Source organism: Entelurus aequoreus, linkage group LG02 (assembly GCF_033978785.1).
Source record: "Entelurus aequoreus isolate RoL-2023_Sb linkage group LG02, RoL_Eaeq_v1.1, whole genome shotgun sequence".
NCBI lineage: Eukaryota > Metazoa > Chordata > Actinopteri > Syngnathiformes > Syngnathidae > Entelurus > Entelurus aequoreus.
The window spans coordinates 53904066-53929387 of record NC_084732.1 but is presented as its reverse complement, the minus strand read 5'-3'; the positions used below and the strand labels follow the sequence as shown (position 1 = coordinate 53929387).

At 39.2% G+C, this 25322-nt stretch overlaps 1 protein-coding gene across 3 annotated transcripts in view; it reads left to right on the top strand.

The window, feature by feature from the left end:
• Positions 1-6035: 6035 nt before the first annotated feature.
• Positions 6036-25322, top strand: part of LOC133635813 (transcription factor SOX-6-like) — a 221121-nt gene continuing 201834 nt past the window's right edge. For all 3 annotated transcript variants that reach the window (XM_062029145.1, XM_062029140.1, XM_062029133.1), the window contains exon 1: positions 6036-6383. The gene's annotated coding sequence lies outside the window, so the exon portion shown is untranslated. The remainder of the gene's footprint in view (positions 6384-25322) is intronic.

Below are 25322 nucleotides of genomic sequence, written 5' to 3'. Positions count from 1 at the left end.
CTGTATGATCAGTGTCAGAGCTTGGTCCGCATTGCCTGCAGTAAGTCGGACACGTTTCCAGTGAGGGTTGGACTCTGCCAAGGCTGCCCTTTGTCACCCATTCTGTTCATAACTTTTATGGACAGAATTTCTAGGCGCAGTCAAGGCGTTGAGGGGATCCGGTTTGGTGGCTGCGGGATTAGGTCTCTGCTTTTTGCAGATGATGTGGTCCTGATGGCTTCATCTGGCCAGGATCTTCAGCTCTCACTGGATCGGTTCGCAGCTGAGTGTGAAGCGACTGGGATGAGAATCAGCACCTCCAAGTCCGAGTCCATGGTTCTCGCCCGGAAAAGGGTGGAGTGCCATCTCCGGGTTGAGCAGGAGATCTTGCCCCAAGTGGAGGAGTTCAAGTACCTCGGAGTCTTGTTCACGAGTGAGGGAAGAGTGGTTCGTGAGATCGACAGGCGGATCGGTGCGGCGTCTTCAGTAATGCGGGCGCTGTATCGGTCCGTTGTGGTGAAGAAGGAGCTGAGCCGCAAGGCAAAGCTCTCAATTTACCGGTCGATCTACGTTTCCATCCTCACCTATGGTCATGACCTTTGGGTTATGACCGAAAGGACAAGATCACGGGTACAAGCGGCCGAAATGAGTTTCCTCCGCCGGGTGGCGGGTCTCTCCCTTAGAGATAGGGTGAGAAGCTCTGTCATCCGGGAGGAACTCAAAGTAAAGCCACTGCTCCTCCACATCGAGAGGAGCCAGATGAGGTGGTTCGGGCATCTGGTCAGGATGCCACCCGAACGCCTCCCTAGGGAGGTGTTTAGGGCACGTCCGACCGGTAGGAGGCCACGGGGAAGACCCAGGACACGTTGGGAAGACTATGTCTCCCGGCTGGCCTGGGAACGCCTCGGGATCCCCCGGGAAGAGCTAGACGAAGTGGCTGGGGAGAGGGAAGTCTGGGCTTCCCTGCTTAGGCTGCTGCCCCCGCGACCCGACCTCGGATAAGCGGAAGAAGATGGATGGATGGATGGATGGACAAACACAACACAGAACAAACCAAAAGTAGTGAAACAAAAATGAATATTATCAACAACAGTATCAATATTAGTTACAATTTCAACATAGCAGTGATTAAAAATCCTTCATTGACATTATCCTTAGACATTTATGAAAATAAAAAAAAAGAACAATAGTGTCACAGTGGCTTACACTTGCATCGCATCTCATAAGCTTGACAACACACTGTGTCCAATATTTTCACAAAGATAAAATAAGTCATATTTTTGGTTCATTTAATAGTTAAAACAAATTTACATTATTGCAATCAGTTGATAAAACATTTTCCTTTACAATTATAAAAGCTTTTTACAAAAATCTACTACTCTGCTTGCATGTCAGCAGACTGGGGTAGATCCTGCTGAAATCCTATGTATTGAATGAATAGAGAATCCTTTTGAATCGGGAAAAAAATCGTTTTTGAATCGAGAATCGTGTTGAATTGAAAAAAAAAAGATTTTTAATCAAATCGTGACCTCGAGAATCGATATTGAATCGAATCGTGGGACACCCAAAGATTCACAGCCCTAGTATATTATATCGATCAACTAATTCTTATTTAGAGGGCTTTGTGGGCGGAGTCGAGGCACTCCCATTATAATAACAATGATAATGGATTAGATTTGCTGCTAGTTTGCGCCTACGACTCCTCCGACCACCACCCATCATTCATTCACCAGTATGAGCGGCACTGGGGGCAAGGGTGAAGTGTCCTGCCCAAGGACACAACGGAAGCGATTTGAATGGTAAGAGGCGGGGAGCAGCCTGCAACCCTCAGGTTTCTGGCACGGCCGCTCTACCCACTACGCCATGCCGCCCCCATTGACCTACTCAGTGGCCTAGTGGTTAGAGTGTCCGCCCTTAGATCGGTAGGTTGTGAGTTAAAACCCCGGCCGAGTCATACTAAAGACTATAAAAATGGGACCCATTACCTCCCTGCATGGCACTCAGCATCAAGGGTTGGAATTGGGGGTTAAATTACCAAAACGGATTCCTGGGCGCGGCCACCGCTGCTGCCCACTGCTCCCCTCACCTCCCAGGGGGTGAACAAGGGGTTGGATCAAATGCAGAAGACAAATTTCACCACACCTAGTGTGTGTTGATAATCATTGGTACTTTACCTTTAACTTGACTCCATTGTAAGAATTAGGATGGTTGGGATTTTGCGAACGTTTGTTTATGACTCAGAGTGCATGAAAAAAGAAAAGACATATGTGTTCTTGTCTTACATAAAGATTGTGAATGATAGGCAAATGTTTTTTTAAAAGTTCAGATCCCCTTTAATAATTGTTCTACATCCTGTGAATGTGTTGATGCTGTGTTGAAAGCAAGAAAATGAATACATGTCGGGAAAATGCAAATTTCACCAAAAGTAGCAAAACTTGGTTAAAGCTCGTCGATAGTAAACCTAAAGAAGTATGCTAGGATGAGCTTTTTATTTGGGTTTAGGAGGGCCCCTTTATGGGGCCCAGCCCTGGCCCGGCTCTGCAAAGCAGCTATCCAAAAGGCTAAGAAAAATAGGATTAATAAAAAATGAATGGAATGTGATTATTGGAATTTTAAAAAACATGATATAAAAAGAGACTCATCGTTCGTGTCTTCTATTGTCTTTGATTATGTCTTAATCCCCCTAAAAAAGATTTTGAAAAACAGTGGTCATCTTATATTCAGGGTTTTCTTACTTGGGTCAATACAGTTCATTATGTTCCCTTTTATTATCATTGACAACTCAGCCTAGAGTGAGACACATGTATCTCTTTCCCATGTCCCAAATGATCATTTTCCAGTTCTATGGTCATAATCACAATTTTCCTCTTTGTCACCAGTACCGTTCTACAGATGACACGCGAGGGTCTTGTCATGCATGACGGCAAATTCAGACGTTCCGCTGTATGCATTTGTAATTCTTTACTACCACAAAAAAAACAAATAAACACACGTCCATGAGAGCCTCAGAGAAAATATTTGCTGTCTCAAGATATGTAAGAATGTCCCTCCAAACTATATAATTAGAAGTGACAAGTTGCACTTCTTAATTCAACATGAATAACCACTGCTCCTCTGTTAGCTTGAAAGGAAACATTTAATTCTAACTAAACTTTGACGGACTTCAAACTTACAAGTGAGGGATTTGGGTCAATTAATAAGAACAGAGCGTCCCACTTTGCAAGGCGGACGATTTGCATGTATGCAGATGCTGTCTTGGTTAATGGCATAACTGCATTTGTTGGTGACAAAGTTGTAGTCTTGGACAAGCCCTTGCATCATGTCAGTGCACATGACCCCTGCTGGCGGGTCAATGTGTGCACACATGTTCGATTGTCCCTAAATAAAGTCTTGGTAAACAAACATTTACACTCTTCACCCGATAAAAAATATCAAGGCCACTGCTGTGAACTGGAGAACTACTAAACCACAGCCTGCATTTATATTCAGAAACTACAAATCTCAAATGACGACGCATCCCTTCATTTTCACATCACTTATCCCGCTCAGTGGCTTGGTGGTAAATGTGGAGCAGAACAGCAAAAATGTCCTTTCCCTCTTGCCTCTTTAATTCTCCTTGTCAGCCATGCACTACTACAGCAGTAAAATGAGTCTGCCGCTGATTAAATACAGCGATATACATTAAAAATGTCTGTAAAAAGCAATCTTGAGGGGAGCAACGGATGAACAGCCACCAAAATAAAACTCAGTATTTAACTAAAAGAAGCACTGCCTTGAATCTTACTGCTGCTTGCTTTAATTTGCAATGAAAGCTGGGCGACACAACATAACATCCTTTCGACACAGTCCGTCTATTGTGTTTCCTTTCAACTCCTTATGTCATGTGCACCTGATGCTTCTGCAATTAACAGTTTCCCACTTACATATCGGCAGATATCACTGAGAGAGATTAAATGTGAAGCAGCTGCACACCTTTAAAGAAACACCCACAAGAATCAAAGCAGCCCCCTGTTCACGCTCACTCTCATCCAGCATGCAGAACAGGAGAAGAACACATGTTAATTTATTGTAACAAAAATGTTGATTTTCTCGCACTCTCCTCTTCAAATATTTATAGGCTAGACTAGAATTTCAAGATGCATCAAAGGCTCATAAGACTATGCAAATATGCCCTGCGCCTCTGACGCGCCGGACTGTCTTTTGCTGTTTGCGTGCAAGACGACGCATGCTTAAATGTCAGCTTATGAACACAAAGCAATTAGTTAGTCTCACATTAATAACACCACCTGTATTTCAACCATATGACAAATGATACACCTATACAATTATTTTGCACTACACAAAATGTATTTACGCTACATACATTCTTAAATGTATTAAAAACAAACAAGCTGCATTTAAGACATTGGCTTCTTTGCAGGTTTGAAGGCCTTCATTGAGTTAGCCAGGATGGACTACATGTTGTACCAAAAGTGACCGAAGGGTGGCGTATGAGACACATGCAACGGATCGAAGAGATTGAACGCTTCATCCACAAGACTTTTAGATATTATATTGTACCTGCAGCATTACAGGATTGTCAGTGTTTTTTCGTTATCAACCAATCAGCTAAGTTTAAATGTATGATGGTCATATCGCTTATTAAATTGACACGTTTTATTTTTGTCTGCAGTGATGAACTTCTAAAGTTTATTTCCAACTTAATTTACTCAGTATATTATTTCACTTTTGTGGTCCCATTCGGATGGGAGGACTTATTCCACCACATTGACGCGTTCACGGTAAAGGGACATCTGAGGCTTTGGTGCGTTAAGGGGAAATTAAGGAAACGCGGACTTCTTATCTGATGTGGTGAGACTTCAGTAAGTTTTACAATCGGCTCTCGCTTTCTTTTCTTTCTTTCTGTCTTCATCTCTCTCCACCTTTCATCTTTCATTTTTGGCTGTGTGTGACTCTTCCGATAATAATCAACATTGCCCCCCTTCTGTCTCCTGTAATGGTAAGTAATTATTGAATTTACTTCATTATACAATAAGTTGTTGCATATTTGAATAACGAGGTGCAGGTGACCTTAATAGCTGCTGATGATTTATAGAATTAACTTATCCTTAATGCATTTAATTGTTTTTGCTTCATGCGGATACCTCACTGTGGTTTGATGCATACTGTGACCAAATGTACCCCTCTTCATAAAAAGTTGATTTTTAAAATAACGGCTCCTTAATGGCTGATCATTTCAATCATTTGGCTCACACTTAAATCCAATACCTGTAATTCAGTGCATTCACCAACTTTAAGTATACATTTTTTTTTATTTCAATCGGTTATATTGGTAATTTTAGTCAAATCTAAAAATAAAAAAAAGGATATGTGCATTCAAATAACGGCGCAAATGTTCTTGATATTGATATTTCCAGGATACATTTTGTTAATGTAGTTATGTTATTGTATAATGTTCACCTCATAATAATTGGCAATCTTTTATGCGATTATTGAATGCAATCTAATAATAATAATATAATAATTATAAGAATAATTTATCAAACATTGACCATCCATTTTCTACCGCTTGTCCCTTTCGGGTACCAATATAAATAATAATATGAATACATTGCTCCTTTATTTAACCCATTTTTGATTGATTAAAACGTTTTGGTGGCACAGACCGCTCATAAAATTGGACGTATTAAACAAAATGTTAAAAGTCTAGACAGCTTGACATTATCGATTATGTTTTTTTTAACTTTTGAATGGGTAAAATTGTGAGTTATGTCTCGAGCACGTGCTTCTGTCGTGATAGCAAATTGCGTCACTTCTTCACGGACTTCTGCGTTTTGTCCACCACTGTGTGAATGGACGTGACGTTCATCTTGGCGTTCCTAATAAAGTGACTCCCTCACTCTCTTTCATCCGGGAGGAGGGGGGAGGAAGGGGGGGGGGGGTCACTATGGGTGAGTCCTGCCTCCCCCATCCTCCCCTCCCTCCCCTCCTCCCTCCCTCCCTCCCTCCTCGGGATCAATGCCCTGGACACTCACTTTCTCATGTCTTCAACGGGGAATGCTTAGAATACCTGCGACATGGCAGCTCGCGTTGATTGTCGAGATTGACAGCAGCTCCACGCCGTCGTCTTCCCCTGTGTATGTGTGTGTGTTTGGGGGGGTGGGGGGCACACAGAGAGCGAGAGAGAGAGAAAGAGGGAGGGAGATAAAGCAGAGAGCAACAAAAGCTACTTGTACTTTTTGGACAGCTCAACTTGAGCGAAAGCGTGTGCGGGACCCTCCTCTGATGGTGCCGCTCGAACAAGACTTGTTAAGTTGACCGACCGACCACCATTTTTTCCCCCCTTCCTCTTGTCTTGTCCAACGCGGGAAGAGGACACGTTCGCCTCGACTCACGTCGTCAAGGTAAACAACACGTCCGACTCTTTGTTTTTTTTTTTTGTTTTTTTTTTTACCTCACGCTTGTTGTCCTCTTGTACTTTCGCGTCTCTTAAGAGGGGGCAGGTGTGACTCGAAGTTAAGAGGAAGTCAGGACGCCATTGTTTGTTTGGGAACTTTTAGCCGGTTCACGCAGACGTAGGTGCGCACGAGACATGAACCGCGCGCGCTGACAAGTGATGACTCAGGCGCACTCGTGCTGCGTTCAAAGTTACTTAATTTGCGGCAAATTCACCTTAAAACTTCACTCTGATTCAACTTGATTTTCTTATTGTTTGTCTTTTTAGCAGGCGTGCGCCGGCTTGGTCCTGCAACTTGTTAACTTGTTCGCCGTGTACACGCGCACACGCACGTCACCCACAACAAGCAGCGAGTTTTCCCACTTAATTTAACATTATTTGCTACACACGTGATCGTGTCACTATTTTCCGAACGTTTTTACCACGGCTCGTAACTTTCCAAAGTGCACCTTTCACTGAGGATGTGATGCGCGCCCGGCAGACTTGTGAGCCAGCCGTGCGCGTCCCACTCCAGTCTCATTTTGTCCACCAACCCAAAGTTATCATTTTAACCCAAACTAATTTTGTAATGGTTTATTTTTTTTCAATGACAGACAACGGTGTCCCCGTTTAGCCTGGGAATGAACGCGCTCTTCCTTCACTTTTCCAGAGGTCGGGGGAATTGACCTCAAAAGAATGCACAAGTCATAAATTAAATTCAACAATCGCAAGGCTTGTCCATTTAAAGGAGATGTACTTGCGCACACTCTTCTCCATTTAAGAGCAAAGCCTGGAAAGACGGCGATCTGGCAAGTGAGCTTTGTGGGAAAGTGTAAATAACGCCCCCATAAACAGTACATGTTATTTGCCCTTTAAGTGAGTATTTAAAGACAAATAAATCAGTAAATGTAGTGCGAGAATAAACATGCATTTTTTTAAACATGCAATTTTGAGAGCTGATACATGTGCACAAATATTATCTAAATATGATGTATCAGAATAAATTATACATATAAAATGTGAATAAATTAAACATACAACACACAATGTAATTGCATAAAAATAATTTGACACTGACTGGCCTCCAGTAGTGTGCAAACTGTGCAAGGAGAATAAAAAAATATTGCGTTCAATATGCGGACATTTATCTTTTTTTTCTTGACCGTGCGCGTATTATGACATCCCCTGTGAACAATTAACGAACAAAAAAAACACTTATCTGGCTCCTTAAACCACAAAAATCACCTCAATTTTGAGTAGGGGAAAAACTTTATTTGCGATTTCAATTGTGTGGGTGCAGAGGAGAGGAGGCAGGGTTCCACATAAGGTAAGGTGGTCCTGGACACCAAATGCGAGTCTAAATGGCACATTTATAATTAGACTGTCCATTCAGCACATTGTTGTGCAGGCACACGCTGAAGAGAGAGTTGCTCTCGCAGCGCAAAGAGTCCATTTGGTGCCACACTAATAACCCACTTATCGTCCTTCTCCAATTTGCCGCATATTTTCTTTCACATTGCTATTTATAAATGCAGGTGTGCAGCGTATTTTGCAAGTAATGCGCGTTTTGTTGGTCTTAAATCCGGCTGCTGTAAAAGTGAAAAACGGGTTTAAAATAGTTATCATGGCAGGAATGCACAGTATCATGTTTGCTCCTATTTTGAATAGTCATTTTTGTAATTTTGGGAGCTCTGAGTTCTTTTTGCACGGAGCACTTTGAACTCAGCACAAGACAGAGATGAGATATATTTGCCTGCAAGCAGGGAGTTCAAAGATTTTAGGACTTTAATTTTGGCATGAATGGAGAATCCACCTGGCTCACTTGTCTAAACATATCCTGTACTCTGTCCAAGTCCAATGTCCCTCTTTTGCAAGAGGAACTTTCCCCCTTAGCCATCACACATTAGTATTAAATCTATTATTTGTTTTAGGGAAGGGGAAAAATGCTGTGAGTGGTCTTAGTAAAAAAAAATGTTTAGTCTAAGTGCCACTAACTAAATTTACTTGGTGATATACAGGTTTGTGTAGTATTGGAGGATCAAAGAAAAAAGGTAAATGCACATTTTATCATATTAATTAAACACACTTTTGGTATCGCACATAGCACACAAGTCAAATCTGTCTGCGGTGAAATAAAAACCCAAATAAAACACTTGAGGCTTTGTGAGATGTTAAATTTCACTGTGTGAAAAAATAAGCTGTTTGCTTATTTGTAAACCTGTGCGAGTCAATTAAGGCACTGTGATCGCCATATTTAACAGGTGTATCACTCAGGAATGCAGATTAAAAAAAAATATTGTGCAGCAAAGTGAGTTCTTGTCATGAAGACCATTTGAGAATTACTTGCAAGAATTTGACTTTAATATTTCAGTGTTTTATTTATTGTCATTGTGTGCGCGTCAACGCAGCTGCTGATTTGGATGTGAGATTTTCTAAGTGACAGGACACAACATATGCATATGTGTGTGTGTGTGTGTGTGTGTGTCTGTGTGTGTTAGAAGGGTGTCCTACTCTCTGAATCACTGGAGAGAGCATGTAAGAAGCAAGGATAAACATGGGAGAGGTAAACAACAGCAGGCCTGTTTAAGTTAGAGGAGTCCGACATAAGGGTTGCAGATAATAAATGTGTCGGCACATGTTGTGATAGCTGTCTTTCTAAGTGTTAACTCATTTGCAGGACAGAATACCTCAAAATTCAGACAAAGTGACAGGAATATTTGGTCATTGTTGAGTATGTAATGTGCCCCCCCACCCCAACATGAAGTTAATACAGCTGAACATGAATAATGCTCCCACGGGACAACAGGGTTAGGCAGTGGCAGACCAGGCACATATTAGGTGGAGGTCTCTGCCAGATTGTTTCTCAACAACGTTGTACTTTGTTTTTAGAGTCAGTACGCCGTGTCGTTGACAGGATTTGTGCTTGCAGAAAAAAGTGGTGTCTTTTCTCACGCTTGATTCGATGATATCAACATCCCTTGCATTACTCACATCCTGAACAGTAAAAAAAGGTTGTTCAATTTATCATCACATTATTCTTTGAGTAATTGTTGGGTTTAAAGACCATTTTCACCTACAATGGCCTCTGTGTCCCACACGGAGGCTGTAAGTGAATAGCAATGCAGACATTAAAGGAATGCAAGATGAAAAAAATGTGTATCTTCACAGGAGCCATATACTGTAATTGCACAAATGGCCCATTTAGGTCTGTATCATTCATTCTGCCACTGAATGTTTTTCTCAAAATAATTGGTCATTTTCCTTTAGTCCATAGTGTAGCATAATTAACTTTGACTTCAAAATACACAAATTCAGCTTATGCGAGGCATTTATGTGATTTTTTTAAGTACACATTAATGTGGAGAGTTAATTGGAGAGGCCTTGGTGGGCATGTATATTTGACACATGTCTTGGACTGTAATCAGGTGCAGGATTTAGTTAGGCGCATTGTTTTGTTTTTTCGGAATCAGATGAACATTTGTACAGTGACTCAGTGAGGATGCTTGCCTTTATTTCAATATCAAAGAGACACACAGAGCAGCCAGGCAGTAATTAAAATGTGCTGGATTTTAGAGTCCCTGCACACACTGACGCACGCCTCCACACACACGCGCGCTCACACGATTTCCAACAATTTCTTGGACACTTACCCTAAGCTGGTGCTAACCTTAAACTGCTTCCTAATGTAGCTAAATATTGACATTTTGAGGTTGTAATTTTGTCCCCAGAAGGGAGGTGAGTTGCCGCGATGACCGTGTAAACACTTGACTGTATGTCCCTACAATGTGAACAATACCGGCGACACACACATGCATGCACTGCATTTGGACCACGGCTGACAACTGTTAGGTTGTGTGAAAAGAGTGCAGGTGGTTGAAACTGAATTTTAAACAATCACTCATGTCAGTCGGTGCTCATTGTGCAGACATTCTCCTGTGAAATCCAAAGGAAACAACTTACCTTACGCCTCGTTTTCGCCTCTGCCAACCATTTGAAAGCTTTTGTGTAATTACTTCTTCCCTGATTCTGTAATGTTTTCACTATAGTGACACTAACCTTAATGAAATACATATGTATTAGTGTTCCAACAGTAAGTTAATAATGTCCAGTGACCTTGTGAATGCCAGGATTACAACACAAATACGTGGTGATCCTAATTTGGCCATCCTACTGTTTTTGTCCTGCTCAAATTGTCTACAGACCTGCGCTTGTGTCTCGTGAGAAAACAAGGCAAAAGAGATCAGTGTACTGTAGGCTGTTGTGCTGCAGGTCTCACAAAAGGCACCACAGCATCCCTCCTATTATACTCGGATCCGGCCTTCTCATATAGGCAAGCTCCTGCCTGAGTGAAAGTGTTGAAGGACTCAGTACTTGAGTCCTTCACTTAGTCCGGCACAGGCAGCTGTTACACTCTATAGATACTGTAGATCAGGGGTGTCCCAGGGGCCATTTGTGGCCCGCAGCTAATTGTTTACCGGCCCGCCACTCATTCTGCAAAAAATTGCAAAATTGATAATATGGCAAAAATTAAAAAAAATATTTAAAAAAAGTTGAATGAGGTGAAATCTAACAAGAAAAAGTTGCAATGTTGACACAAAGCTGCCATGTAGGCTGTTTTTTTCTTTTGTCTTTGTTTCTTTTTCTTTTTCTTGCCATTGCTAAAAAAAAAAAAGACTAAAAATGTATGTTATGATGAATTATTACTTAAAAAATATCACTTTCAAATGTTTTATGTGGAAAAAATATTGCATATATTGTGTGGTTGCCATAAAAAAACATCAAAGTTTTATTTGACAAAAGAGCATAATACAAACAAAATAATAGTTCAAATGTAAAATCGACAGATATATCTGAAGTTGATCTCGTAATTTAAGCGTTAAAAGTAAAAAAAACCTAATACAAATGTATCACTTTATGAGTGGGGGACCTTTTGGATCTCAAATATATTTAGTAGGATTTTATTTAACTTTTCACTGTGATTACTCAAAAATATTAAATAATTAAAATCAATGGTGTCCTGCATTATTGATCTTTTAGGGCTCTAATTACTAAATACTGCATATTTCAGTTTTACTATAAAAAACTAAGTTGTCTTTGACAGAAAAGGCATAAAACCTTTTTTTTTTTTTTTTTTACTTTATATCAACCTGAAGTTGATATAGAGATTTACTGTAAGCGTTAAATAAAAAATAATAATAATTTGACTTATTTTTTACATTTTAATGACTGAGACCCTTTATGGTCCCCGGGAGCCCTAAAGGTTAAAACAAATTAAAAAATCCATATATTTTGTTAAGGTTTGAAAATGAAAAATATCAAAATGGTCCCCGCATGCTTTAATTTTTCCGTGTACGGCCATCCGTGGAAAAAGTTTGGACACCCCTGCTGTAGATAGATAGATAGCCTTAAATCATTCACCTTGTGTTGGATGGAAGGGACACAGATATAGTACAGAAAAGCCTGTTCTTGTAAGATTTTAGTATCATGAAAAGCACTGTAAGGTGACATATTTTGGGGACCCTTAGAAAGCTTTAACCCTTACATTTTTAATTCATTTCTGGAATTTGAAGCAACATATACAAAATAACTTTACCACTTTGCCACTGTTACTGTTTTTTATTATGAACTCATGATGACATGATAAATATGTGGATGTGGTGAAAAACATAAATGGAGATCAACTTGTGTATCTGGCAGGTCACATTTAGATGAAACACCCCGCCTTCCGCCCGATTGTAGCTGAGATAGGCTCCAGCACCCCCCGCGACCCCGAAGGGAATAAGCGGTAGAAAATGGATGGATGGACATCTGCTCTGGTGTACATTTTGTTCCCATTTTTTTTTTTATTGATGTCAACCTGTCACTTTTGTCACATTAGACTGATGTATGTACCACTTTCATCTTTAATTTCTCGTTTAATGGTTGTCAACATATTGTTGCTCTTTGCCATAACTGGTACTGTCAAAAAACAGAAAGAAAAAGTACACTAATTCCTTCGACACTACCTGGACTGAAATCTCACAAGATATGCTGCTCTATCAAGTCAGAACACACGATCAAGGTTCAAACTCCAGGTTTTCGTCTGACTTTAGAGTCTTTGTTTCTTGAACATTTCAGTATCTAAATTTTACAATTATTGTGTGTCTGTATTTGGAGGTTCTATAAGGCATCTGTAAAAATTCATTTTTAGGGGAGTATTATAACACAAAACTTGCCTTTTTCTAGGTTGTGTATTAATTCAGAGGTTTGTGCATATGCAGTTACGGAGATTAAGTTTACTTGGCTCTTTTTAAATTATTTTTGTGTGTTACTTCTTACTAAATTCCCATAAGAAGAGTTTATGTGTAAATGTCTATATATTTTTTTTAACATATTCTGTGCGTTCACATTAAGAGATTTAGATTCAAATGTTTTTATATTTCCAAGATGCAACAGAAGGGATTATTGCACATATCCTAACACAAGCCTCTCCTGTCTGTACAATTACAAATGATATAGTTGGTGAAAGCTGACAGATCGCCGCGTATCTGCCAACTTGATCTGACATGAGACCTAAAATATGCTCCATGGTCTGTGACGAGGCCAGCCAATCTGGCTTCTTCTCTCTCAATTACATCCGTAAAGATGCTGGAAGACATTTACATTGGCACATAACTGTTTTCATATCAGATTGAAGTTGCAATGTGCACAATGTTGTGAGTGCTTGCAAGCAGCAAGGCAACATAATAGTTTCATTTTTAATAATGGTAATGTTTTACTTTAAGCAAATAATAAATATTATATAACAATATAATAAATAGTGAATCATAATATTTTGCATATCTTATTTTAAACTTGAACTCTTTGTTTGTTTTGCTTAGTTACTTACAGTTTTTGTTTGGATAGTGACAAAAAATTATGAAACACCATTTTTTGATAACTTCATTATTATATATATTCTACAAACATGCATACATATATTCTAATAGAGCTTGCTTATTAAGATGATAACAATAAAAATTATCAACTAGGTGCTTGGTCTCATTTATTTTCTTTGATAAAATAAAAAAAATGTAGTCTATCTTACCTTGTAGTGTATTTTTATCTGAAGTTCATGCACTATCCTCCATTAAGTCATTATTTGTATGTTCACCTTTGTTTTCTCTGAAAAAAGCCAAATGTATTCATTCAGCACAGCATTTACATTTTTTTTTCATCTGGCCAAAACTCCCACAAATGCTTCTTGCTTCCTTGCTGATTAGACATGGTTGCAACATGCATTTGTTAGCTCACGATCGCCCCCACTTCTCATAATACGGCAAGTTACAGTATGACAAGAGGCTTTCTAATACAGTGCCTACAGCTGTAATTGTAGTCCAATTAGCAATAATCTTGATGCCACACTTACATCAAACATGCTGTAGATTATACAGTGTACAAACTAGAAATTAATGGTTTGTCTATCCAATAATTATTTTGGCGACATTATGAACCGCACACCAGTCAGTCATCCATGCCGTCAACCTCTTCTACTTGCACACAGACAACCAAGAATAAGGGCGGCATAAGACCCAGAAGCCTCATGTTAGGTTTTTGAGCTAATTTAGTAAATTTTACTTAAGTAAATTTAAATTACATGTAGAATAGAAAAACAAGTTGACTTTAAATACTGAATTGTGTTTCATTGTATCCATTAAACCACATCCATTTTTATATCAATCTGCAAAGTATGTAAAAATACAGTCTTAACGTCACAAAATGCCACAATTTCAGACGGCCATTTTGAATATTACACTGCCAATGTCTTAGGCAATTTCCGTAGATTCGGGGTTGGATGATGTCACGGTGGGAACCTTTTTGCACTCTGACCATATCAGCAAATCAGTCATACTAAAAATATCCAAAAAATAGAAAGAGATGTGCTGTCTATCATTCACACCCCTTGTAAGACATGAACACATATGTTTTTCTTTTTTATGCATTTTAAGTCGTAAATAAATAAATACATAAAAAGTAAACTAACAAATGAATCAATGGGGGCTCTCTATTGCGTCCACAAAGCCCTCTAAATAAACATCCAAAAACTGCCAACAATACTCTATATACATATCGTGACTGAATATTAACCAAATATTAGCAATATTGTTTTCATAAGCGCTAACGCAGACAAACTATTTTTCAGTGGCGCATTGATAACAAAGAGCTAACCACTACCTTATGCTTATGCTGTCCTGCTGCTGCTGCTTTGCATTTCGGCTTGTTAAAGTTATTCTAGATCATAAATCATGCCTCTCATCTGGATAATAGGAGGATTTATCCATAAATGTATAAGTTGTTCATCTGTGACATTCAATTCATACCTGGAGATGGTGAGACAAAGACAACCGAAGATGGTGTCTACAGGCAGCAACTTTTCCTAAAAACATTTTGTGACGATTATACATAATTCTTCATCTAAATCTTGGACTATATGAACATCCTATCGGTTATCATCACAGTCAAAGCAGACATTATACAGTAAGCGATTGTTTTATTATGTTCGTAGTTTGTATATTTTGTTTTTGCACTTAGCAATACTGTTGCATGATGCTATAGTGTTTTGCTTGGGCTGGATTTGTTTAGCACACAGCTTCTAAAACGTGTAGCTCACCCTCCTTATATCCGAGCTACAAAATATAAGGTCCTGGATCATAATTTTCCCAAAGTAATCGTTGTTGGCTCTTACAAAGTCTGCATAATTAGCATTGTTGTTGGTGGGGAAGGGATCTGTGGTTCTCACCTCTACGTCGCGCGATCACATGACTGGCTTGCTTATTATCTCTCAAAATGGCTCGGGAATCTTTGTGAGATTTATAATAATTACTTGCAAATCTTTTGGTGTTATAAATCAGATATATATATAATAATAATAGCTTTAATATGGAGGCAACTTGTTTTTCCGTTCTTCTGGGACTTTAAAACAACGATTGTAATCATAAGAAAGCTCTATTATAACACAGTTGAATGGACACATATTTATATTTGTTTTATGTTTTTATTATTAGTTTTTTTTCATTATGACAAGTGAGGCTCTGCCTACCCTGACTTTTCAAACACTAATCATTGTTGAGAAGCTAATGGGATATTCAAAACAGTAATAGAAAACACAGGAAATACTAAAAACGTATTTCTGAAATTTTACCCAATTGAAAATGTGTGTGCCTGATAAAAATCAATGTGACCAATAGGCAGAAGGTAAAAAAGATTGTGTAACTTAATTTCTGATGTATTTTGATTCTGTTTAAAAATATGTTTATAATTCTTGGATATGTTACAAGGCTTCCGCGTGGTTTCTCTCCTTCCATCTTGGTTAGTCTCTCTGTAATTCAGTGCCTGAATTACAGAATCAAAAAAGATTTTTGTTGAGAACCAGTTCCCAGTGTTTGGAATCTTTGAATAGTTTGCCAGGTTTGCAAACGATTCCCTTATCAATTCCCGTGGGTGTGAATGACGTTACGCACGGCGCCCAAGCGGCACAAGCACTCAAGTTACCTTTTAGGAGAAAGGATGACAACAGGGCAAAAACGTTTGCATACACAGCATGCTATAACTTTGAATGAATGTTTTCAATCTGCTCCGAGCCCAAACTGAATCTCACCCAGCAGCAGCGGCAATGTCACCACGTCCTCTGCTCTTACATATAATACGGCAGGTAACTAACTAACTAACACTACCTATCATGTTAGCGCCTTCTGCCTCATTATAAAACCTGCTATTACTAATTGTAAATGTGAAATGAATGCTTTCTCATGCATTACATTTACATGACCATTACAAGAGACAGTCTGACTCAGAGGCTGGCAGCCTCTACACTGTCTGAGAAGTGTTCTCCCCAGCTGACGACATTATTAGTCTGTTCTGCAAACAAATTGTTAATTTTTTCATAGCTGATGGTTGCAGAATTTCACAATGCACTGTTCCATTGGACTTGACTTGCTTGTATTTGTCACTGAATGACTTTGTTTACTTTTGAGTTCGCAGCTCATATATCAGTTTGAAAATAATAATTTTAATTTCTATTAAAATATGTTGAATATGCTACTGGACATTCTTGAGTAATCGCCAAATAATTACTTATGTTGTATTTTGTTAATTTCTAAGGAATAATATCTATTAATTATAATATTTTTTATATAGTTAGGTTTTCAAAACAAATAGATTTTTCTGGACCTTCCTTGGCACTCCACTGAAGAACCTTTAGGCTGTGGGCCTTTTGAGACCTCACTGTTGGGTTTGTACGCTTTTGTTACTTCTCAAATGAACAAAGTTGATGTGAATCTACCTGTCTGTTCTCCCTTTTTCCAATTGAGAATCGATAAATAAGCTGATGAACTTTGGGTTTAGACCAGTGATTTCACTGTGGCGTGTGTAGCCCTTCGAGGCACCTATGATTAAGGGCTATATAAATAAACTTTGCTCGATTGATTGATGAAATCATTAAGCATAATTTAAAATGGAATCGGATTCGTAAAAATCTTATCAATTTGCATCCATAATTGGGAAGGACTGAACTAGGGCTGCAACTAACAACTAATTTGATAATCGATTAATCTGTCGATTATTACTTCGATTAATCGATTAATAATCGGATACAAGAGACAAACTACATTTCTATCCTTTCCAGTATTTTATTTAAAAAAAACAGCATACTGGCACCATGTTCTTTCAACTTGCCAAATGAAACAAGGCAAATGTTACAAAAATATATATTTTTTAATAAAGTGCACCATTGTCATGCACAATAGCAATAATTTTGCTTGGGGGAATTTCAAACCTGGCTACTACCTATTCCAACCATTCTGCAATGTTGGATGCTGAATGTCTTTCCTCTAGTGGCATGGTCATAAGGCAGATTGACTTCATGTTCCATTTGTCTCCAATGTAATGGCATGTATTGCCAAGGTAGGCTTCCATGGCTACACTTGTCCACACATCAGTAGTGAGAGCAATTTTGCTCTGGGTGGCTTTTATGTCAGTCTACACTGCTTGGAATGTCTGCTCGTACTTTCTCTCCATCAGTTTGGTAAAATGGGTCCTCGAGGGAAGAGTGTAACCAGGGTTGAGGACGTGAATCATTTGTCTAAAATCTTCATCCTCCACCATTGATAGTGGCCTCATGTCAGTTAGCAACATATTCAGGATAGCATCAGTCAATGCAGCCGCATGCTGGTGTGTGCAGACCTTCCTTTGTACCAAGTCGCTAATGCAGGGTTGTTTCTTTCTGAAATGAGAGAAACCGTATTATTAACGTACATAGTAGCATCATTAACATGTAACTTAATACTTACCTAGTTGATTTAATTAATAATTTCTGAAGTAAAAGGCAAATACGCCACCACATTTTAAAAAAAGCTAAATGAAATAAATGGACATTGGGGATGCAGCATACACCAATAATAACACAGAAATGTAACTGATCAGATCAGAACTGGATCAGATATTGTACACGTTTCTATTGTGAATAATAAAGGATTCATTTTAGGCTGCCTCTGAATAATAGCATGAAATATTCCAGAACCTTCATAACGTTTAGTTATACTAAAGCGTCACTCAAATCTAAATATATTTATATAGCTTTATTGGGCCCGGCTACATTGATCCATTATGAAACCAACCTGAGATATTTCTGTCCGTTACGTTTATTTCGAAATTGGTAACCGTGCGTTTTCACTCTCAAAACGGAGTCAAATCTGCCGGAGACACATTATCAGCACCGCGTTGCAACAAAGGGTGCAACGTGGTTAACGTTACTCACAAAAAAGCTGAACTCATGAATGCCTGTTGCAACTCAAAACAACACAGAAAATGAAGACGTCGCACTCTCCAAAAAGTTCCTAACACTCTGAAAGTTAATACACAACAGTTGCTGCAGCGCTTCCTTAAAAAAAATCTCCTCATTAACAAAAGATTAAAAACACACAAAGACGGTCACAACGGATCAATGTACCCGGACTATGGACTTAAAAAGTTACGTACCGTGAGTTCCCTTCATCCATGGCTTCAACATGTTTCCTCTTCAGGTGCTCCCGAAGCAATGTTGTACTTCCGTGCCATGCGAGGTCCATGCTGCACATTTTGCAGGGAACGGTCTTCTTTGAAGTCTTTAAAGTAAAGTGTTCCCACACTTTTGACGACTTAGGTCGTACACTTTTCTACATTGAAGCAATAACCTCAAGATGTTTTTCCGCTGAACTATCCGAACTGTTTTCCTCCGCCATTTTTCGAATGATTCCAGGCAAAGGAGACGGCGTCATCACGTGAGCTGCACATGACACATCATTGGCTGGCTTACTGGCACCACATGAGACGTAGCCGCAGCGCATGCGCATAGCATAGATCCAACTATTTTATTATCGATTTTAATCGATTTAATCGATTAGTTGTTGCAGCCCTAGACTGAACTGAACCAAAATATTTGCTAGCTATAGAGCAACAATAAAACAAAATCATTTTAAATTGGATTTAAAACATTAAACTATTCAGAAGTTTTTTGTGTCGCAGTGAATAGTAAAATAGTTGGTCATCCCTATTTGACCAATATTGAAACATTTTACGGAAATAGGGATACTTTGAAGGACATGTGTCATTTTAGTCACAACACTAACAAGGTCTACCGTTCCACAGTCTTGTGTCTAATGAAAAACATGTGAATCACGAGTCAAACGATAAACGCTGTAGCCTACGGTAAACGAACATCAGTTTCAGTAGTGTCAGAAACATGCAATCGTGCCACACTTAACATGTGAGGTTGATCTTGGCTCAAAGCTTTCCAAAGCTTTTCTAGAGAAATGCTGGAAACTAAACAAAAGCCTTCTGTTCTAAACACACATAAACTCACTTATTATGTATGGATGTCATCTGATCTAACGGTGTGTGATGCTGTGACTTTACAAGTTCAGTTCATATAGAGGCCTTTCAACTTATCTGGTGCAAGTCCTTGTCAGGAATAAGTTGGTAGTGTGAAATATTGTTAAATGCATTTTTACCCCCCTCAGAAGGTAGCAACATCGGTTGCATGTAAAAAATAATGTTAGTGAACAGCAATCGGCTTTAGAAGAAACTGAAACAAACATAAAACATGTTTGTGCCTAATAACGAACTTGAGAACATACCAGATTGCTGCACATTTATAAGCCAAGAGCATGTGTGGTGAGGAAAACCCTGAAAGCCCAACTCGACTCAGTGTCTGAAGATAAAGCCAAGAAAGTAAGTTGTGCCATAATCACTTTCTTGAATGGGACTAAAAAAAGAGAAATCTGCTGAAATGATAGAGAAAGTCTGTGGTTTGGCCCCTACTGTAAATTTCCCATGAGCCTCTTTAACAATCTGAAGGGATAGCCACTCTGGCACACGACACTAGCCCACATAGAGAACACACACAACACCCACACACTCCTGGGGTAAGCTTGTTAGAGGGAGGGTGATTGGTGGCTAGATCAAGGGTCGTATATGGGAGTGCACTGTCTTATATGAACAACAGCAATACTACTATAAAACATCTTACAAACAAATGTTGAGGTCAGTGGACAACAGTGTGGCAGTGCAAAAATAAATGAACAAGATGGATGTTACTGCACACACAAAGTGTTTTAAAGGCTCACCTTGACTCAGCATTGAAAAGTCAGTCCTCAGCCTTGCAATGCCTGCAAAATTATTTTTGGCAGTAAATCAGAGTAGACTTTTTTTTTTTGAAGACTTGTTTCCGAACCTTAACCAAGAGTTTGACTTTTTTAAACCATAACCCTTATGTACTTGCTTTGACCGCAGTGGTTCTCTCGTCCTCACACAATGCTACACAAAAACATACAGAAGAACCCTAACTATACATTACAAAGCACACTGAATGTAAAAGTTAAGTTGAAAAGTTTAGCTGCTCGCAGAGGGAACAAAAATGTTTTAGAGATCTGCCCTTTAATTCATATATATAATAAAAGCAATTGGGTATGTCTGTTATTGGGGCCACGGTACATCTTTCCAGCATACAGCTATTTTTTTCTCTCTTTTTTGCTACTCTTAGATGCAAGAGAAATGGTAGCATCCTTGGTGGAGGAAAAAATAATGCAATATTCTTAAATGCTGTACAGCCACAAAAGTTATCCTGCAAAATGTGCAACCAATTGCAAGCGAATGTACAGGAACACAGTGTGTACGAACCATGGTTGGTCTCCTCCAATGCAGATGCTTGAATGCACACATATGCATGGCTGGTTGTGGTTGTGTGTCAACAGGGAGAAAAGCTTTATGTTCTTGGTTAGGGGTGGGGTTGAGGATAGACCGGGGAGGTACAATGTTCCTCCTCATCCTCAAAAAAGCTAAATTTATTGGTTACCATCTGCAGGGTGGAGGAGTTTGGGTTGTGGTCAGGCCAAAGAAAGGCTTCTAATTAAACAGTCATCATTATCAACTTGTGGCCAGTGATCATCATCTCCGACACTGGTTGTCCAAGATGAACATGGAATCATTGAGGCTTCGCTTGAAGCCAATAGATGCCTGAATTAGAATGAAAGAAACAGAGGAGAAAAGTGCAAGCAAGAAGTCTTGGCGGGATAGGCTGCATACGGCCTTGCACCAAATCAGGTTTAAACAATTACCCAACATCACAGAAACCAATAAAACCTCAGTGCTGGCGACGGCTTTTTCCTGCTGTACTTCAGTCCAAAGCCTGGGCTATGCGTCACATGTAAGCCTTCGATAATTTCAATTAGCTTAAGAGGGCCTTCCTTCAGTATTGCAGTTGCGAGTGGAGCGTTCCTTTTGGGTTTGACAGCCACTTTAATATACTATTTCATGGTTTGATGTGTGAGTGACACAGAGGCGCTCGGATAGATTGGAAAAATGGCTTGTTAGGACCTAATTAGAGCCCTGTGATTAAGAGGAAAGTGACTATGTGATTAGGAGACCTGCAGTTGAAGTGACAATATAAATGAATATTTAGACGACTCAAGTTTACTAACCTGGGTGGGTTTTGTTTGGCGATGCCTATGTTGATTGTGAACCAATACAGCGTCCATGATGTAGCTCAGGGGTCTCAAACTTGTGGCACATAATTTGTGGCGGTCTACTTAACTTCATAGTTTAGTGCAGTTATTCTCTGTGGTACGCGGGCTCCATCTAGTGGTACGCCAAATAATCACTTTATTAATGTACAGTGTTTTATTTTCCTATATTAAAACACAGTGTCACTGTACAAACTGTGTGTAATGTTACAGTGACCAAAATATTCAATATACTTGTTAAAAAAAACCTCTGTTTTGAAAGAATACTTAGGCCTACTAGGCTACTGTATTTTAATATTGGTCATTATGGAGGTACTTGGAGATATACTTCGGCCTACTATGCTACGGTATTTTAATATTGGAGATCCAAGTTTGTTCCAAAATGTACTTGGTGAAAAAAGTTTGAGAACCACTGGTTTAGTGTAACTGTGGTCCGCTACCCTGGAAGGATGTTACTTAAACATATCATGGCGATCTTAAATACCACTAAAATGAACACAATACAATACAACTAGAAGAACGTTACAACACAAAAATTGCAGCACAACAAACACACAAAGATCAACTTTTGGTAAGCAAGCCAAATTATTCTGACCATCTCCTGGGTAACTCAACAGTGTCAAAATATTACATTTGTACATACAATTTTAGATTTATAATGACTTAGGGCCTATTATAGGTCAGGGTTACAAAGCTGCTGGTAGAAGTAGTTAACAAATTTAATCACATGGTTAAAAGGTGATTCACGCACACGCTACCTCCAGTGGTCCTCAGGTAAACTAAGTGTTAGACCCTTGCTATAGCTCTATCTTAGCAGATCTCCACTGAGAATACTTCATATCTATTAACTTCGGTCAGATACAAACATAATTAACAGAAGATTATTTAAGGTTGTACTGTAGTTCCAACCTGGTACATACATGGACATATAGATCCAGTTATACAGTGTAAACGGCAAGTATTCACAGCGCTTCACTTTTCTGTATTTGTTATCTTACAGCCATATTCCAAAATGGAATATAGTAATTCTTGTTCTCAAAACCCCATAATGACAATGTGAAAAGTTTTTTATGTTGAAAATGTATTAAAAGAAAACATAAAATCACATGTACATTAGTATTCACAGCATTTGCTAAATACCTTATTGATGCACCTTTGGCAGCAATTACAGCCTCAAGTCTTTTTGAATACGATGCCACAATCTTGGCACACATACCATTGGGTAGTTTCGCCCATTCCTCTTTGCCCATTTCTTTTAGCAGCACCTCTCAAGCTCCATCAGGTTGAATGGGAAGTGTTGGTTTTCATCCAGAATGTCTCTGTACATTGCTGCATTTATCTTTCCCTCTACCCTGACTATTCTCCCAGTTCCTGCCGCTGAAAAACATCCCCACAGCATGATGCTGCCACCACCATGCTTCACTGTAGGGATGGTATTGGCCTGGTGATGAGCGTTGCCTGGTTTCCTCCAAACATGACGCCTGGCATTCACGCCAAAATTTTTTATCTTTGTCTCAACAGACCAGAAAGTTTTGTTTCTCATGGTCTGAGAGTCTTCAGGTGCATTTTGGCAAACGTTTTACCAATAAATAGCTTCCTTCTGGCCATTACATCATACAGGTCTAGTTGGTGTATTGCTGCAGAGATTGTTGTCCTTCTGGAAGGTTCTCGTCTATCCACAGAGGAATGCTGTAGCTCTGACAGAGTGACCATCGGGTTCTTGGTCACCTCCCTGACTAGACTAAAATGAATGCAGCAATGTACAGAGTCATCAGCTGAAAATCCAACACTTCCCATCCAACCTGATGGAGCTTGAGAGGTGCTGCAAAGAGGAAGGGGGAAAACTGCCCAACGATAGGTGTGCCAAGCTTGTGGCATCAAATTTAAAAAGACCTGAGGCTGTAATTTGTATTTATTTTTTTATTTTTAATACATGTGTAAAATAAAAATTAAAAAAACTTTTCACATTGTCATTGTTATTGTCATTATAAGAATCAATGTATTACATTTTGGCATAAGGCTGTAACATAACAAAATTTAGAACAAGTGAAGCGCAAATAAACAATTACAACCAACAATATTTAGTATCTGCTGTTTCATCAAATAGCTGTATGATACCAGGCTCAAACGAAGAGATTAGCAGCGGATTTTCTTCCTTTTCACAATGGACTATAATTTGTATTTTATTTTTTTTACAGACATCCCATTTGAAATCATTTGTGGTAGCATGTGAGGGGATGAATATTGTCAACAGAACCCTGAGATTTGACAATTTCACAACTGACTTCCTTCTTCAAATGAAACTGGCTTACCTGCCTATTACTCCCTTTGATTTCTACAGTAAATGCCTCTGCGCTCTGAGAGGTATTCATAATAAGCTGAAACTCCAATGGCTTCTTTGCTAAAAGGTGCTTATCTCTCATCTATTCCAAAAAAAAAAAAAAAAGAAGGGTAATTTTTTCCAATATCAACATTTTACCATTCGGCCACAGCCGGCGAAAAAAACTGTAATTGCTAGAGATCAGGCATGCACACGCACACGCTCACATACGCTGACATCCATGGTTGTTAGAATAGTAGTATATAATTTCGAAATTTAAATAAACAGTCGTGGAATTTTCATGCAAAGATGATTCATGCCAGTGTTTCTAAATTATTTTATCATGTCACATAATTTCTGTAATCCCCCTAAATTGAACTACTATTGATAACTTGATAATATTGATTTATCTGTACAATGCACTTTGTGAGCTACAATGTTTTTAAATGTCAGCTCTGCACACATGTGTACTTGCTACCTCTACTAGGTAAAAACGGGAGCCTGCTGCTGCCACCTGGCTGCAGGCTTGTCTACGGGTGTAAGTTCTAACTTGAATACCATAGTGTTGATAAAAACAATGTCTCCAATGTCGCTGAGACACCTCACCAGGACGCCCTTTTTGAGAAGCTGCCCACTAAGTGATTTAATTAATATCAGCATTTTTCCTTTATAACTTTGATCATGGTTCCATTTAGACATCCAGTTTATATTATTTACATTTTCATTCTGTTTCTGGGTGGGACACACCCAGCATACTTTGCAGAGTTTACAGTATGTGTTTGTAATATAAGACACTTAAAGACTAGTTTGTGGTGAGTGAAAGTGACCATGAAAGGCCCTTGCGCTTCTTGGGAGCGATGTCAGTTTGTCTTGTCGGATAATGAGTAGCATGTGTCGAACAAGCGAAATGAACGGGAATAATCTTTCATGTGACCCACCTGTCATGCTCTTAGCACTGTTAACACTAACCTCATGTTACTGTTGTTAGGTCAGCCACTTTAAAGAATCTCCGTGTCCTCCTGCTCCACCCTATTATTTTGTAATAGGAACTCTGCAACACAGGACAAACAACACAAACTAATCATCTGTTGTTCGAAGAAATATGCCAGTGTAAGAGCTAGACCTTGGTTTAGAATTAAAATGCGCAGACAGTAAGCGCTACATCTTAGTCTGGTAATTTATTAAAAGTGTGCTGTGAGGTTGTTCAGGTTGTCCCTACTGCCTTTAGTTTGAGCCTGCAGAGTTTTACACTTTCTTGTCCCATGCGGTAATAGGCCCACAGGACATGATGGGGCTATAATAACTGCTTGGCGTTGCTTTTCCTACCCCACTCCCATCCTCCACTAAATTAAAAAATGTACCTTCGAATATGGCATACGTGGCACACGTTGTGATGTCAGTTGTTATTGCTGGACAACGTGCACCAGTAAATTTGGGATTATTTTCCACAATCTGCTGTACGGAGTGCATTATGTCACAAAGGCCACATTGTAGCTTGTTGGGTGTAGAGCAGTGTTGTCTGCCTCCTTCCCTTGTTCTGTCTGTGCTTTCAGTCCAGACCGAAGCTTTATGC